This window comes from Sceloporus occidentalis, unplaced genomic scaffold (assembly GCF_023333645.1).
Source record: "Sceloporus occidentalis isolate IW3139 unplaced genomic scaffold, rSceOcc1.0.p SCAF_10, whole genome shotgun sequence".
Classification (NCBI taxonomy): Eukaryota; Metazoa; Chordata; class Lepidosauria; order Squamata; family Phrynosomatidae; genus Sceloporus; species Sceloporus occidentalis.
The window spans coordinates 16,392,594-16,409,826 of record NW_028316990.1 but is presented as its reverse complement, the minus strand read 5'-3'; the positions used below and the strand labels follow the sequence as shown (position 1 = coordinate 16,409,826).

Below are 17,233 nucleotides of genomic sequence, written 5' to 3'. Positions count from 1 at the left end.
ATTATTTATAGTTTCAGCCTGGAAATGTTTTACATTAGTTATACTGTATGCCACCCTGAGATGCCATGATAAAGGCTGAGATATAAACATTTTAATAAACAGATATTTAAATAAATAAAACAAATAAGCCCTGCGTCTTATTTTTCAGTGGTTCCACTTGGATTCCGCTCCAGCTGATGTGAGAGGACTGGAGTTCCTATTAGAGGGAATGCTGATAATGCTGCAGATGATTATGTCTTCTTCATCATAATATTTCAAGGTAAATTACATAATACTGCAAGCCAAATCATAAAATACAATAAACATTAAAGTGTAAAAATGATCAAAGAAATGAAGCTACACTAAAACATTAAAATCCAGAGAGCATGAAAAACTGAAACTTGTAACCGCAGCAGATAAAAGATTTGTCATCAACTATGAATGACATTGTACATAACAAAACCAGAGAGAGAGAGAGAGAGAAGAAGAAGAAGAAGAAAGAGGAGGGAGGAGGAGGCCTGCTTTGTGAATAAATCCAATTTTACATGTTACCCAATCTGATAAGGGTAGATATCATGTGCACTAAAATTGAGAGCATCCCACAGCACTCTCTACATATTTTGGGGGGTAATTTGCTTTACAAGTGAGTATTTCTAAGGCAGCTAATGAAACATATTAGGAATAAAATTAAAATGCATAAAACATACAATCATACACACACACACACACACACACACCACCCTCTAATTGGTATAACTTCATTTTAGACTCAGTGTGGTGCAATGGTTTGAGTGTTGGACTAAGATTCTAGGAAAGCAGAGTTCAAATCCCTGCTTGGCCACTGAAAGCCACTGAGTGATCTTAGGGAAGTTACACTATTTCAGAGAAAAGCAATGGCAAACCTCTGAACAAATCTGCAGTGAATGGGTAACCTTGGGGTCTCCATAAGTCAGAAACAATTTGACGGCACACAAGAACAACAAATCATCCATCAGCAACATTAAAGAAATATTAATACTGATTAAACAAACATTAATAGTGATTGAATAGGGTACTCTTGGGTTTTCAGACTTCTCAGCCAAGGTTTATATCAGAATATCTGAGGATTTCAATTTTTTGGGGGATCATTGGTACATTTGATCCAGTTTTCAGCTGCACTGCCTTGTGCAGATTGGAACACAAGTTTTCCTTTAGTTTTCACATTTCTGAAATGAAGAAACATGGTGCCAGATTTTTATTGTTTTTTTAAGAACTATCATTCCCCAATTATAAATGTATGTTTGGATATAAAATTTGTTTAGAAGCCTGTGTTTTGGGGTCCAATATGGCCTAAAAATATTGTAGTCAAATAAAATTAAATTAAAAGTTCATGACGAGAGGGGTTTTCTTTAAGTAAAGGCCGATTCCAGCAGAAATAGGATGTATTTATTTGGGTCACATTTATATCCCATCAATTCTTCTATGGGCCACAGCAGGCAGGCAGGCAAGAGCAGCCCAAGTCCAATCCAGCAAGAAGTGGGTCCAAACCCTGCTGACCACACAGATTACTCCCAAGGCAAGCTGTACATTCAGGGGCCAACTGGAGTCAAGTTATCTGAGCTTCGGTCCAAAAGACCAAAGCATGGCTTTGACACTTACTGCACAGGGGCTCCAGGCAGGAGACGAAAGGAGCCGGGAATGAGTGGGGAACAAGTGGGGGATGCATTTTACTGCACACAGGAATGGGGACTTCTGTGTGAAGTAAAATGCATCTCCCACTCGTTCTGTTCCGTTCCCTTCCTGGTCCCTCACCCTGTTCCTAGAGCCTGTGCGGTAAGGTCTTTTGACACAGCTTCTGGCTGCTTTGGGGGCATGCGTTGTCTAACTGGCATGACTCCAAAGTGGCCAGAAGCTGCTTCCTTCTGCCCATCTATTTCACCCCTATGAGCTCTGGCTGGAGTAAATGAGTCTTCATTCTCTCACTTTATGCTCACAACATAGCTATGAGGTGGAAGAGACTTAGAGAAATTCTTGGCCAAAGTCACATATTGGCATTCATGACTTAATGGACAGTTGAACTTGGATCCCTCAAGTTTCACTCCGACACTAACTAACGGGTCGTCCACACTGGCAAAATGTAGCCAAAATGAATTTATTTTTAAGCTGATTTTATTTGGAAGTTCCCCAGTCAGATAAAGTCAGATTGTCAGAGAAAGGACAGCATATAAATATTTTAATAAATATATATTTGAATCAGATGAACTTCCAAGCTTTTGTGAATGGGTCATATCAAAGGACTACTAAATTCCAGATGAATAATGCAGTAAAGTATGTTACATTAAAGTTTTTAGTATAGCACATTTCAAAGAATCTGGCCATTACACAGCTGCTACATAGAAAATCAATGTTTGAAAGAGATATATTTTCTTTCTTTGATTTCCGACTATAATAGTTTGAGGTAGCCTTTACTGGAAATTTGAATATCATCTATTGTCTCTGAACTGTCCTTGACTCAACCAGTTTCTCTTTTATGATCATTATCCAAAGTTCTAAAGACGAACATAGCATACCTTTTCAGACCTCTCTTTCAGTTGTTATTGAAAGGAAAGTTAAAACCAAACCAAACCCAAATTATGTCTCCTTGCCTTGCTCTAGGCTCATCTTTTCAGTCTGCATATTAGAAAATAAATGCTGACCTTAATAAAGATGCCACATGAAAATTCATAGGGTTGTCCTAAGTTGGCAAGTGTGTTGAAGGCACATACACACACATACACACACAAAAATGGCATAGAAAAGGGTTGGTAGGAAAAAATTATCAGTGCAATCCTTTATGGTCTGATCTGCACCATGGAAATAATGCAGTTCGACACTGTTTTAATTGCTATGGCTGCATGCGGTGGAATCCTGGGGTTTGCAGTTTGTTGTGGCACCACAGCTGTCTCACAGAGAAAGTTAAATATCTCACAAAACTACAAATCCCAGAATCCCACACCACTGAGCCATGGCAGTTAATGTGGTGTCAAACTGCATTAATTCTGCAGTGTAGATGCAGCCATGAATGTAATGGACTTACCTATATTAACAGTCCTTGAAATGGCATACCATACAAGATCTCAATAGACAATCTAAATTTACTGAAGCTGTTGTATTTGGATGCCCCAAGCTTCCCTGCAAGGTCATGGGGAAGAACATAAATTAATGCAGGGCTGTCCTTACCATTAAGAAAAAATGAAATCCATTAAACCACAATGAAGTGGATTCCACAGCTCCGAGTGCTGAAATGGATTGTTTCCCCCCCCCCCCCCGACAAAAATACTGTGTAGCTGAATGTCATCAGGGAACTGACTACATCTGTGTGACTAGTCCAGTAATATTTAAAGCTCACTATCCAAATTTGATGTCCACATATTCTGAAGCAGCTGTCAACACTTGGCAGAATCTTGCAACTGGCAGGCAGAAGCAGCCAGGTTTGTTCTTTTTTTTGAGGCTATCTGCCTTACCTCCCCAAAAAATAATCGTATAATAAGTGTTGATTTCTTTCCTTCATGAAGTCAAAACTGGTGGAGAAATGTCACACGTGAATGTCGAAAATTTGATCCTAAAAATCAAATGCTGATTAAAAGAAAAAGCCCAATTTTTAATTTTTGACAATAAATAAATAAATAAATAAATAAGAATAAAAATAATTCCACTTATTCCCAAACTACAATCTCACTTGCTTCCAACCCTCACAATCTCCCTCTGGGCTATCTCATTAAAAGGATGAAGGGGCTTCAATATATATATATATATATATATATATATATATATCCAGACAACAAAGCATCCTTGTACTGTTCTTTTTCATTTAATCTCTTAGGTGGTGAGATTGTAGTTTATTGTGAAGCACATCACATAGCCCCACAATAGCCCCCATAGTTCTTAAGTAACTGGGAAGCATGATGGGACATGAGATTACCTCTATGTCCCTAAAACATGAATTATATCTAAAAGGTAGGTTGAAGGCCCAGTGTTTTGATTTTTCAAACCCTACTTGCATAATATGACTGCTCTTAGAGGAGTTGAAAGAATAACAGAGAAGCCTAACACGAGCAGTCCAGCTTTCCTTGGCTTTCCTGCTATTTTTATTACTGTTGTTGTTGTAGTAGTTATTATTAACAACAGAAGCAGACACGCAAAGTCTGGGTCAGCTGTGCCATGGAACAACCGCATCTTACCAACACCTTTGTGGTGCTTTATTTAGCATCAAAGAAAAATAATGCCTGCTCCGCACTATATGGGTATTTTGAATTAATTGCATAGGTGCGAAAGTACAGATGTTGTTTACAACTGCCAGGGTTAAGTTTGCCTTTAAAATTAGCTCAGTCAGCCATTGCCTAGAAGAATTAACAGCTAAAAATTCTGCAAGCCATTGTGCCTCCAAAATCGTCACACATATTTACATGTTTGACCTGCTAGATCTTTTTAAAAATTCTTCAACTGATAAAGAAACTTTTGTTTCAAAAGCATGGAGGAAAGTTCCTTGTCTCTTTTTGCTTGGCCTAATGAAGGCATTGCCACATATGGTCTTTGGACTTTGTCTTCTGATCAACTCAGCAATTCTTGCAATTAAAAAGGGGTTGTTGCCTAAGAGGGATGCCGCCGCAGACAAAGAGAACAACACGTATTGGAGGAAAGGCCACAACTTTATTAGCATAACAAAAAAAGGTATATGAAATTCATAAGGTAGGGTTGGCTCCAATGCCTGAGGTCTGGATCTGTCAGCTATCAGCCCAGTGCTGAGTGGATGAACCCCCAGTGCTTGGTCACGGCCAAGCTTCGGGATGGCAAGGGATTTTCTTTTACGCTCCTGTTCCAACGGTCGCCCAAGCGATTGATCACATCTCCGCAGATGTGCATCACCCATAACTATCCCTTGCCAACGGGGGACGCTGTGTTGATGATGCCCCCGCAATGGCAACACCGCCTCGCTTGCAGCACCCCCGTGTCCAGATGGACTCCCGATCCAGTGCTACGCAGCCCTGGAAACCACGCCCAGCAGAGCCTATGCAACCACCCCACAAAGTTGTGACAATAGCCCAACCCATATAGGGAGGGTGGGTGGGTGAGCTCCTTTAGCAATGGCGCCCGCCCTGGCGCCTCGTGGGCCTTTTATAGGCCCACCAGCCAATGGGAGGCCTGGTAAGGGCAGCAAAGCCCGCCTCCTGGCCCTTCATCCAATCCCGGGCGGCACCATCCGATGACGCCACCCAATCGGTGGGCACTTCCTCCCGCGAGGTCCCGCCTGCAGACGCTCCCCGGAGCCAATTGCGGCTTGAGCGGCCCCGCGCCATGGCCGCTGGGAGCCGCTTGCCGGGAGAGACACGTTCCCGCCGCGGGGATGTCCCCCGGCAGCAACAGGGCTGGCCTGCCGAGGTGGGCGGCCCCATTTTTTCATTCAATTCAGACTGTGTTGTAATCTCAACCTTTCTTTCTCTCAATGCCAACTGCTTCATGAAGCAAGTTTCTTCATTAAAAGATTACAGATTTGACATAGATTTTTCTCTCTCTCTTTCTTTTTACATAAAAGTGACCATTGTGGTTTAAGTTGTGGTTCATTTAGTAAATAACATGTTTTCTAGAGATTGTGCCATCACTGTCCAAAAGTTTGCTCCTTTCAGGCTCACAGCTCTTGCTATCATAGGACATCTTGGAAAGACATGCAGAGAAATCTTAGCATATTATTTCTTTTTCCAAGGTAGCTCTGTCCTTAAGATTCTTCTCTGTTAATGCTATTCACCGAGGGTTAAGTGTGGAACACAAAAAGATACAAAAGGTTTTAATTAACTAACTTTAAATGTAATTTCATTGTTAGCTGAGACACTTTGAGCCTTATCATATTGCAAACAAATCTGGCAGGAAGTTAAAGAGAAGCGTTTTTCTATTCACATCAAAGCAATTTAATTCTCTTCTGGTGATAAAAGCAAGGAAGGAGGGTCATAAAAGTGTCTCTTTTACCAAGCTGGAAAAATCTGTTTCGCAAAAAGGGATGCTTTTGTAACCTGAACAGAATGAAAGTGCATCAATGTCATGCAGAGACAGAAACAAAGGGGGAGGAAAATAACAACTTCTTTTGTTGCCTTCTGAATTTGTTTGCATTGTGATAAGGCTATATGTTTCATTCCCCATGGTCATTGCTTTGTGGTTTTTCTGTCTGTTAATGAACAAAACCTGGGATTTCCAGGGACTTTTTCCACGTCTGGTTGATATTTAATATATCATGCTTAGTGACATCAGCCAAGGCTCAGACACATGACAGCACTGGACATGCTTCTCATGATATCATGAGTGTCTTCACCTTGTGTCATCACCAGGTTTATAATCCTAAAATATCAGGGCCTGAGATGCTTCTGGCCTGACGATGTTCTCCTTCCCCAATCCCTTGGCCCTCCTTCGATCACATTTCTCCCCCTCCTCTGACTTGTAGTGCTTTCTGTTTGCTGACAAACTAGATTAAAAACCTTCATAAACCAAAGTTATGTGTACTTGGGCCGTGTTGTTCTGTTTCTTTGGCTCTGTTTTTTATATGTAAGTCAGGGCTCTGAAACTGTACATTACTCAGAAAGAAAAATGCACAGAGCACTGTCAGGGACAGAGGCAAAGCACTGAGGGTGGCATGCTATTGAAATGTGTGTATCGGGGGGAGGGAATAAAAATTTTATGGCTAGAAGGGCTGTGCTATGAGCCTCTGAAATTTACATGCATTCATATTCAATGGAGAGACTATTTTGTTGAAAGATTGTAACAGCTGGGAAATAAAACTGCATAAAAAGTGAGGCCGAACTGTAGCCTCGAGTATGCTTTCTTACCCTGAGGGCTTTGCAGATCCCACTTTTTCCTCCCACCTTCAGTTCTAATTGGAACATTCATTTGATTTAGGGGACCTACGATATACTTGTGCATGTTTACATAGGAGTGTCTTCATGTAATAAGTTATCAGCAACTATTTATTTGGGACCCAGCATGGCATAGTGGTTTGAGCATTGGACTAGGACTCTGGAGACCAGGGTTTGATTACCATTAAACCATTGGGTGCCCTTGGGCAAGTCACATGTTCTTAGCCTCAGGAGAAGGCAATGGCAAACCTCCTCTGAACAAATCTTGCCAATAAAACCCCATGATAGGTTCGCCGTAGGGATGCCATTAACAAGAGATCAGAACACATAGTATTAGCCAATATTTCAGTATCTCCATAACTGAGTAAGGCCACTCTCCAATAACTGTAAAAGTAACTAGAACTTTGATTTTGTGCATGTCAGCAATGTGCAAATTTGACAAAGAAGTGAAAGTACCTTCTATACATGAAGTAATCTTTTCTGTGCAGCAGTAATATTATTTCCTGTTGGGAAATAAAAGATGTTTCATGTGCAGAAAATGATGTTTTCTGCACAAAACAACCATGTGGGAATTTGTGCAGAATATGTCCTGAACTGAGAAAATTATTTTCAGCGCAGAATTCTTAAAATTTCAAAAAACATGTTTTTCAACCGTTTTCCAATAATTTCAGAATATTCATTCAATTCCTTAACTTTAGAAATCTAGAACTGTATCCTCAGCAGCGAATGTTTGTGAAGGGCATCCAAGGCCTTTAGAGGAGTCTCCAAGCAGAACTATCTGGATATCAGGGAGTAGGGCTTGGGCCACATAATACTGAGAGTGGGGCCAGCAGAGCATTTCATGCATGCAACTCGAAGGAGACTAGGGCAAAAATTCAGACATCCAGAGTGAGTAAACGGTCAAATGTACATGGATCACTGGCAAAAATCCAAGTGAGAATTTCATTTCAGTATATTATTGAGATGAAGCACTCAAAATTTAGCAAATTCTTCATGTTCAGAGAACATGGGGGAAAATTTCAGAAAGGGAAAGGAGGAGAACAGAAAAAATGGAAACGGATTGTTTTCGATCAACTGAAAATGATAAATTTGCCCATGAAGACCTTGAAACTGGAGTGTGTAACTCTTAAACATCTGGGTTCTTGCCGTTCCCAGCCACTTCCAGCTGTGTTAAAAGGGAACGGTGTGGCCTTTGACAATTGTAGTGATGTTGATGGAAATGAACACTGGACTTTCCAAATTTCTCCAGTCCTGCTTTACCATGATTTTCTTTAACTGTTCAGAAACCTTGAGACTGAACTCTTGCCTTCTCTATGCATAAATGAATGCTTAAAATGTACCACCGAGCATTTTAATGAAACTAAGGATAGACCATATAATGGTGCCATTAATCCACTCCCTGTCCCTAGGTCATGTAAGCTTTATTTCCAAACTCACACATTTACCTAGCTGTCCTTCTTCTGTAATTTCATAGGTAGCATGATGGTTGTTGTCATGGTAACTATATTGCTTGAAATAACACTACAATAATCTCATAAAAACCTGGGTAACTTGTTGACATGTAAATTATCATTACCTTGAAGTTTATGAAACATTCGCTCCACTTTTTTAAAATATCACAATGAACACAAATGTTTAATTCATGAAAGAGGTTAGCTCTGAGGATTCTTTGGTATATTGAAAAGGAAGCCTGTCAATGTCCATTTGTCATGAAAAGAAGAAAGTCTACATTCAAAGGCAGTAACAACCTCACACAAGCAAATGATGGGACACAAAGGATAGAGTTTATGCCATGTGAATGAACTCCAGGGCATTATAGGAAATTTAAATGTCAGGCTTATCAGCCTCTTGGTCGGCCCTCCCATGATGCTGGGGTTTCAGAGAATGGCTAATAGTGGTAACTACTGAGGCCAATGCTATCCGCATGAACAGGATACATAAAGTTGGTCCTTCCCAAATGTGGGCTTGCCATCTGAAGACTGGAACATCCACAGGAGGGCCCACTCCAATAGTGGTGCATACACATGACTGTGCCAGAGCAGTCATGCCACCATTGTGGAGAATGGGACTTAAGGTCATGTATTATTTGCTATCCAGAGAGAGAGGGAGGCAAGATACAAAGAGTCAACTATATGTCTTGTCCTTTGTCTCTATGCACTATAAACACACATCTGTATACATCCAAGAGAAAGTCTGTCAATTGCTCCTCTGTTTTCTTCATAGTGAGAGCAGATAGTGCATGCTGTTTTCTCTCAGAAATAACCAAGCATTATGTCAGGCAGCAAAGACAGAAGGGCTGATATGTGGGCATTCACAAAGGCCTAATGCTGACCAAAAACCTGTTTTTCATTATTACAGAAGTCACTATGGAGTGGTACAGGAGTGCTGTGGGAAAAAGCACTGAGACCATTGCACTGAGAATGTGCTCTTACAACTCTAAAATAACAATAGCACTAGCAAGTTCATTTCTATACTGCTTATCAGTGAACTAGCATTCCCTAAGCAGTGTACAGGATGGGTGACATCTGACCTGAAAACAGTGCATGTGAAAAGGATTTAGAGGCCTTAGTAGACAACATACTAAACAGGAATCAATAGTATGATATTGCAGCCAATAAATCCAATGCATTTCTGAGCACAATATCCTGATTGAAGGAAACACTAGTGCCACTGAATTCTGCTTTGGCCATCCCTCACCTGGAATATTGTCTCTAGTTCTGGGAATCATAATTCCAGAAGGAAATTGACAAGTTGCAATGTATCCAGAGAAGGGCAACAGTCTGGAAACCAAGTCTTATGAACAGCAACTTAGGCAGTTGGCTATATATAACTTGGAGAAGAGAAGACTGAAAGGTGACATAAAAGCTGTCTTCAAGTACCTGCCTGAAGGTTTGTCATGTAGAAAACAGTGCAAGCTTGTTTTCTTCTGCTCCAGAAACTTAACCATGGTTTGAAATTACTAGAAAGGAGATTCCACCTAAACATTAGGCACAACTTTAAAAAAAAAAAAAAAACTGTAAAAGCTATTTGACCATGGGATAGACTACTTCAGGGATAGGGTGGGGAGGATACCTCTTTGGAGGTCTTTAAACAGATGCTGGAGGGCCATCTTTCAGAAGTCCTACGAGTGCATATTCTTGTATTGTGGGTTTGGACTAGGTGACCTTTATGGCCCCTTCCAACTCTTCAGATTTTATGATTCATTGAGTCTATGAAAGTGGTCTAATGGCTACCTCTAAAAAAATCTAAGCCAGGTCATGAAGGCAATAGCCCTTTCCCACTTTTGCCACACTTCTCCAAGGCATATTCCTAGGGCTGTTCCAAGCTGTCAAGCTGCCTTGAAGTATAGCAACAAATGCTGAAACCCCTTCATGTCAAGATATAGAGCACCAAAATCCAGGAAAGGTATTCTCCTCTGAGGGAGGAGAGGATCCCTGAAGCACCTCTTTATCTTTGAAAGTAAAAAATATGATAACAACTAACTGTTCTCTGCCCTTTCCTGAACCCTAATATCAATGGCTATCTATGTCCGTCTGGCTAATGATAAGTCCAGAACTACACATTGCCTCTGGCATCATAGGTTGTGACTATCATAGATCTCAGGATGCATAGCTCTTATGTAGATATGCATCCCTTCATGCATTCCTGTACTTATTCCCATTTTAAGGCCAGCTATATCACATTGTGCAATAGTGAATTCAATAAGCTAATTATTTATTAGAGGGACCACAACATTGTTCAGAGTTTCGTGATATGATTTACCATGTTCAGTTGCAGATTTGTGGGAATATAATAATAGTTCAGGCATGATCCCCCCCCCTTCCCATCTTGAATCAGATGCAGCAACACTCCCAAATCTCCCAAATGGAACCTTAATTTCATGGCTCCAAAATGAAGTTGCACAAAGGGAGAACATTTTGGGCCAGTTCTCCATCAAACCCAAAGCAACTATCAAACATGAATGATTTAGGTTGCAGTCCTGTGCTCAAAATAAGAAGCACTGAATTCAATGGACTGTACCTCTGAGGGGACATTTGCAGATTTTTATTGTAAATGCACAATTAACCAAATGCAGTGGAGAAAATATTAGTAGGCTGATGCATATGATGAGTGACGTCTGTTTTGCAATTACAGTCTCCAAAGACAGGAATGTTTTGCAGTTGCTCTCTGTGGCATCTTGATGATGCTATGTATAACTAACAGGATGCATAGTGTGTGTATGTCTCAAACATTCAAACCTCACATCTGGAAAGCACTTATTATGCACAGAAGAAAAGTCTCTTCACACAGCACACAGACAATAGAACAGACTGGCAGCAGCCTCGGCTTTTTACAGCTGTATAATGAGGTCTCCTGGAACCAAGTATGTGCAATCCAACAAGCTGCATAATTTCACAGTTTTAGACAGATCAACTAATTGTTTAAAATTATATATATCAGCATTTCTTGATGAAATATACAAAGTACCCTCCACCTAATTTAAATCTAGAGACAGCTCTCCGGATATTCTGTTTATAGTCACATAATCAGAGCATGGGTGGCTTCCAAATGGATTTTAGCTCATGAACACATTAAGAAAGGCCCATGTTTTTGGGGGTGTTGAAGTTAACAGTTCTTTCTGCCTAGTACTTAAAAGATGAGACTTTTGCAGTGCCCGCAGGTGCTATTTTATCCATGCCCAAGGGAGATGATTTGTTAGGATTAAGAAGATAATCTTCAAGCATGCATAAACTGTAGTGCATAGCTGAAGATGTGGCTATGTCACATATTAATATATTTAGAGACACATTAAACACACATTTTGTGTGCTTTTTAAATTTCTTTTGGAAGATACTGCAACTGCTTCAAGAAAAAAACACACACACTCTGGCTAATTGTTCTGAATTGCTTTGAAGTAAAGACAGAAAGAAGGCAAGAAATAAGGTTTGCAGCCTGCAAGTGCATATACTTGGTTGTACTTGGATATCTTTCCCCCTCAAATCCAACCCAATGCAAGAATGAGAAAGGACCACGGAGTTCACACCGTCCACTTTCCAGATATATTCTGGAACTGGATTGTTTTCCTGTTGAGAGTCAAACATAATTTACGTCATTTGGTTGTCAGACAGACTAATTGTCCATTTGCAGAATACAAGAGCAATCTGAATAACATATACTTAAAAAATTGCATTTTTTAAACCTGTTAGGTATTGTGTAACAATCAAAGTATATGAGATATTAAATGAAGACCATTGTTCAACACCAGCTACAATCGTGAATATGGAACAAGTATGAAGGAGTAAATCTAGGCAACTTTCTAAATTCACGATCTCTGTTTAATAATGATTATGAGACTATTGTAACACTATTGTCATTATCAGCACATCCTAAACTTTACTGATCACCAAGTGCAATTAGAACATGGATACACAACATTTCTGTCAGGTATGGCGGGGGGGTAGGAGAGGTTCAGACTAGGAGACATTACTAAGTTCAGTATATATAACTAAGGGCCCAAACAGACAGGCCAAAATAAAGCTACTTCAGGTCACTTTGGAGGTATGCTGTTTAAATGACATACACATCTTAAGATGCCAGAAGATGCACCAAAGCTGCGCTCCAGTCCCGGCCTCTTAGGACGCATGCATCATTTAAACAGCATACTTCCAAAGTGACCCGAAGCAGCTTTATTTTGGCCTGTCTGTCCAGGCCCTAAGTCCAATAACATCCAAAATCCAAAAAACACAGATATATTTACTGGATACCAATAAAAGTATCACTGTTTTGTGGATTTGGGGTGTTACTGTACTTTGCTGTATGGCCAACACAGCTACCCCTAGATAGACATTTAACTAAATAGCTGGTGGGGAATACTGACTGAACACTTTTAACATGCACTGTTCATGAAGTTGCTTTTAAAGATGAATTAGCATCAGCTAGAAGAGGACAGATATGAAGGATAGATTTCAGCCTTTCTACCTGTATTGTAGTCATAAAGAAGAAGGGGGGAAAACCTTCCGAGATCTACATTAGCACTGACTTACCAAGTTCCATTCATTTCTATAGACCTGTGTTCTTGGGAACTAGCAATTGCATATAACCTTAAATCCCTTGTTAGAAACCATGCTAACCATGAAACCATGCCTACCCAGTGTGGCAGTTTTCCTGTACCCTCCAACTGTCCAAATTTAGCAAGGACAGTTTGAGGTTTCAGGTATTTTACCATGTCCTACTTCATCTCTCCTCCTCCCACTTTCCCTCTTAGATTTCAGCTTACTTTGACTGCTGCAAACTGACTCCAAAGTGCAAGTGTCGTTTGCACTAACTGACTCAGCAGAAGGAAGTGGAGAGCAGCAGGTAGAATCCTGCCCTTCCCAGTACGGTCAGGCAAAAGTAAACCGCTACAGCTTCGCCTAGCTTTTGTGTTCTTCCTCAATAATAACTTTTGTTGTCTTGACCACATGTTGATTGGCCACATGTACCGCATTTGTCACTTGTGAAATGTGGAAATGTGTTCTGAAATTTCAAATTACTAAAAGTATCAAAGATTTGGTATTTCTTCGGGGGAAAAATTTGAAGACTAAGCAGGCTTTGTTTAATTCAGAACAACCCATACTTTAATGAGAACCTGATATATATACACACACACACACACACACACACACACACACACACAGAGAGAGAGAGAGAGAGAGAGAGAGAGAGAGAGAGGATTGCCACATTTTTTGCTTAGATTACAGAATCTTCCCAGGTAATGAAAAGACAAATGGGATGATCTAAAAATGATAATAAAATGATTATCTGATGATCTACTTTGCAATTTTATTCATGTCTGCTATATAATTCTATTCATGTCTACTCAGACATAGGTTGTATTGAGTTCAATATGACTAACTAAAAGGAAGGGGAAAAGCATGCTTATATTCTTTGGGCCTGGGAGTTTTCTCTCCTTCTCCTTCTCCTTCCTTTCACAAAGGTTGATTAGGCTAGAAAGTTTAAACCAGGTTGTAGGAGCAGATTTTGGAGGCTTTGCTCCCTTAGGCCACTACAGACAAACATATGGCAAAAGAGACCATTCAACCCCTAGGGAGAGGGGGAGATCAAATTGTTCAGCCAGCTGTCCTCTAAAGGCTGATTCATGAGAAAGCACTATTGACATCAGCTCCACAGGCAGCATCTTATCTGTATTCATGGAGGAACATTAAGCACTGGAGAGTCAAAGCAGCCAGACAAAAGGAGAGGAACTGAAAGTTAAGCAATAGGAAGAGCTATCACACTGAGAGGCAAACCACCAGTACCAAATTGTGGATTCCAAATTGTACTTGAATATGCTTTCCTTCCAAGATACTTTCCAATAAAATTTACCCTGCATTATGATGATATCTCCCCTTGCTTCCCCGCATGAAAGAAAATTGTCACTGCTTTGCTAGAATGTGAACAAGATATCAAGAAGATCAACAACAGCACTATTTAAGGTAATTGTTTGTGCAGCTTTATTCTGGCATTCCTGTTTCTTTATCTTTTTTTTTAATTATTCAAACATTACTTCCCAATTCCTTTTTAAAAAATGCAAATTCTGTAGAGCAACCAAGAGATTCCCATATGATAACATTTAAACTTCCCAGTTTTGGGAACATGATTTGACTGCACATACACACAAACACACTGTAGCTCTATGGGCTGCTGGGAGGGCAGTTTTGTGTACCCAGGAGGGAAACCAGCATGGAGCAGCATGACACATTTCAACATGACACAACCAGCACTAGGGCGAAGCTAGCATAGAGTATAAAGCTTCATCTTACTCTGCTTTTGGCATGTTTGCTCTTCAGTTTGCTGTGCCCTCCACTGTTGGGGCCATTACATGCTTTGGCTGGTCACTTCAAGGCTAAGTGGGCATTTCTGGCCCAATCATCAGATTAGCAGTGTTTGGAAAAGGCAGGAGGGCAGTTTTTCCCTTCCTTCATCCTTGTGGGTAGTAGGACATGTAGGATCAATTGGCTATGTGTAGCCATTAAATAAATATGTCATGCCTTGGTGACAGTACAGAAAACAGTGGGATGGGAGGGCAGGTGAGCACTGAAATGTGTCAAGAACTGCCCTCTCCAGCCCACAGTTCAGTGAACCAGCCCTCCGTATTACAAGCAGCAAGAACTTTATTCCAGTAGCCACAAGTGTTAGCAGGAATACTTTTGCAGACAGAACTGCTATGATCCTCAAACACTGACATAAAATTAACAATGTCCCATCCTAACATTTTGCAGGCTTTACTTTGATTCATTTACAAATTAAAACATGCCTGTCCTTCCAACCATGTTTGTCCAGCCTGCCCGGCCCCTCACACACTTTCAATTTTGCCTCTGCTTTCCATTTCGCATTGGACAGTCCTGATGAAGGAGAACCTCCCTCAGACATCTGCACATTTCTGTGCCAGGCAACAATTTCCCCTTTGAACCACTACTAAGTGTAAACCAGCACTAGCTCTTCCATCATTTCCCGAGAACAAAAGTTATACGCTGCAATACTGTTACAATACTATATTAACCAAGATAACATATTAGCACAATACATATACACAGGTATGACCAATGTGATTAGATTCTGATATGGCACTTAGGACTGGAGCATGGCTTTGGGGCAGTTTCTGACCTCTTAGGATGCATGCATCATTTAAACAGCATACCTCCAAAGTGACCCAAAGCAGCTTTATTTTGGTCTCTCTGTTCAGGCCCACTGTTCCATTACCTAGGATGTGCTGTGCTTATTGTAGATTCCACAGAGCAGTAAATAAATCCCACCCCATTTTAACCACATGGCTTGTGAAAAAGCAATGTGTCCAAGCTTTTGATGGGATTTGAGGAGGGGAAATGAATGCATTTGAAAAAAAAACTGTACAAACTCAATTCAGTCAATGGAAGAATACACAAATGAAAAGGTTTGGGTAAAAGTTCATACAGAACACACACATTGTGAAAAATGTACACGAAAACATATACAAGTCACAGTGTGATGCAAATGTAACACAGGAGTTTTCCAGTTGGGGGGAACCAGCACTTTAAAGACTGATAGATCTGTCCATTGTTTGATGGATCCAGACTTGTTTATGCTAAGTCAGACCACTGATATCAAACAAACTAGTTATGACTGGCTTAAGTACCATTTTTCTACATGGCTTGAATTTAAACTTGAGTCTGGGTCCAAGCCAATATAAACAGGGCTTATCTCTCAATAGCTTATATTCACTTTATCTGTGTGATTTAAGGAAGTGAGGGGGGAAATGAATCTTGTCACTGTTGCTAAAGGAAAACTTGCTTTGATGTGCATTTCTTATGCAGCAAAGATCATATTGCTGCTGCAAACACTTATCTTTGGAGTTATGGAACAACTCTATATGCCCTACAAGACTAGAACTTGTATATGCTGTGTAGTCCTTAAGCAAAGAAGATTTCGTACAAGATACTTCATTTTTAGATAGCTGCATAAAGTTATATGTGAGATAGAGGGCAAGTGCATTAATTTCTCAAACATCCCACCAAAAAAAGCCTCTCTTCTTTACTGAGAGGATGGCATTTTATTTGTGGCGCGCCAAAGAGATTAATGCATTCACCCTCTGTCTTGCATATAACTACACATGGTTATATTTTATTTTATTTTACTTAAAATGAAATAACATATACAACATCTTTGTTACTCCAGGGCTATGCAGCACAGACAAGTTCTTCTGCAGTTCTAGGGCATGTAAAAATGTAACATGACTTCAAGGCAAAAATGTTTCACAGCCTTGTCTTAATGAAAACCTAGACTAAAGCAAGCTGTTCATCTATTAACTGGTAAGGCTGATTTTTATGTATTAGAGTCATACAGGGTTTTTCATGATGGAAACAGTAGAATGGGAGAGAGTGTTAAAAACATGACAGTTCAGTAGATTTCAATAGATGCAATAATTTTATTCACACATACAGACACACACACCATTTCTCCACAACCAAACATATAATTTCTTCCAAGCTGGTGGCCTCCAGATGTGCTGAACTATAGTTTATATAATTACATGTATGGGGTTTTTGGTGAAGGTTGCTTACAGATCTAGGATCCATCTACTCCAGTAGTTGTCAACCTCTGGTCCTCCTGAGTGGCTCAGACTGCAGTTTCAAGAAGCCAAAGACAGCATAGTCAATGGTTAGCAATTGTGGTAGGGTTAAACATCAACTACTGCTTACACCCTGTTTCTTGCTATACCAGTACTTCCCAAGCCCAGGTACCCAAAGGTTGTTGGCCTTCAACCTCCAGAAGCCCTAGCATGGTCAATGGACAGGGATTCTGGAGACAACTCCAAAAAACCTCTGGGGTTCTCCATTTGAAAGCTGCTGAATTAAATGATTCCTAGAAGCCCATAATAGGGAGCAAAAACTGTCCTTCAC

The 17,233-nt window shown here is 40.3% G+C and overlaps 1 protein-coding gene across 4 annotated transcripts in view; it reads right to left on the bottom strand.

The window, feature by feature from the left end:
* LOC149305982 (cadherin-8-like) overlaps positions 1 to 17,233 on the bottom strand; it is a 192,284-nt gene that overhangs the window by 90,740 nt on the left and 84,311 nt on the right. The window lies entirely within an intron of this gene.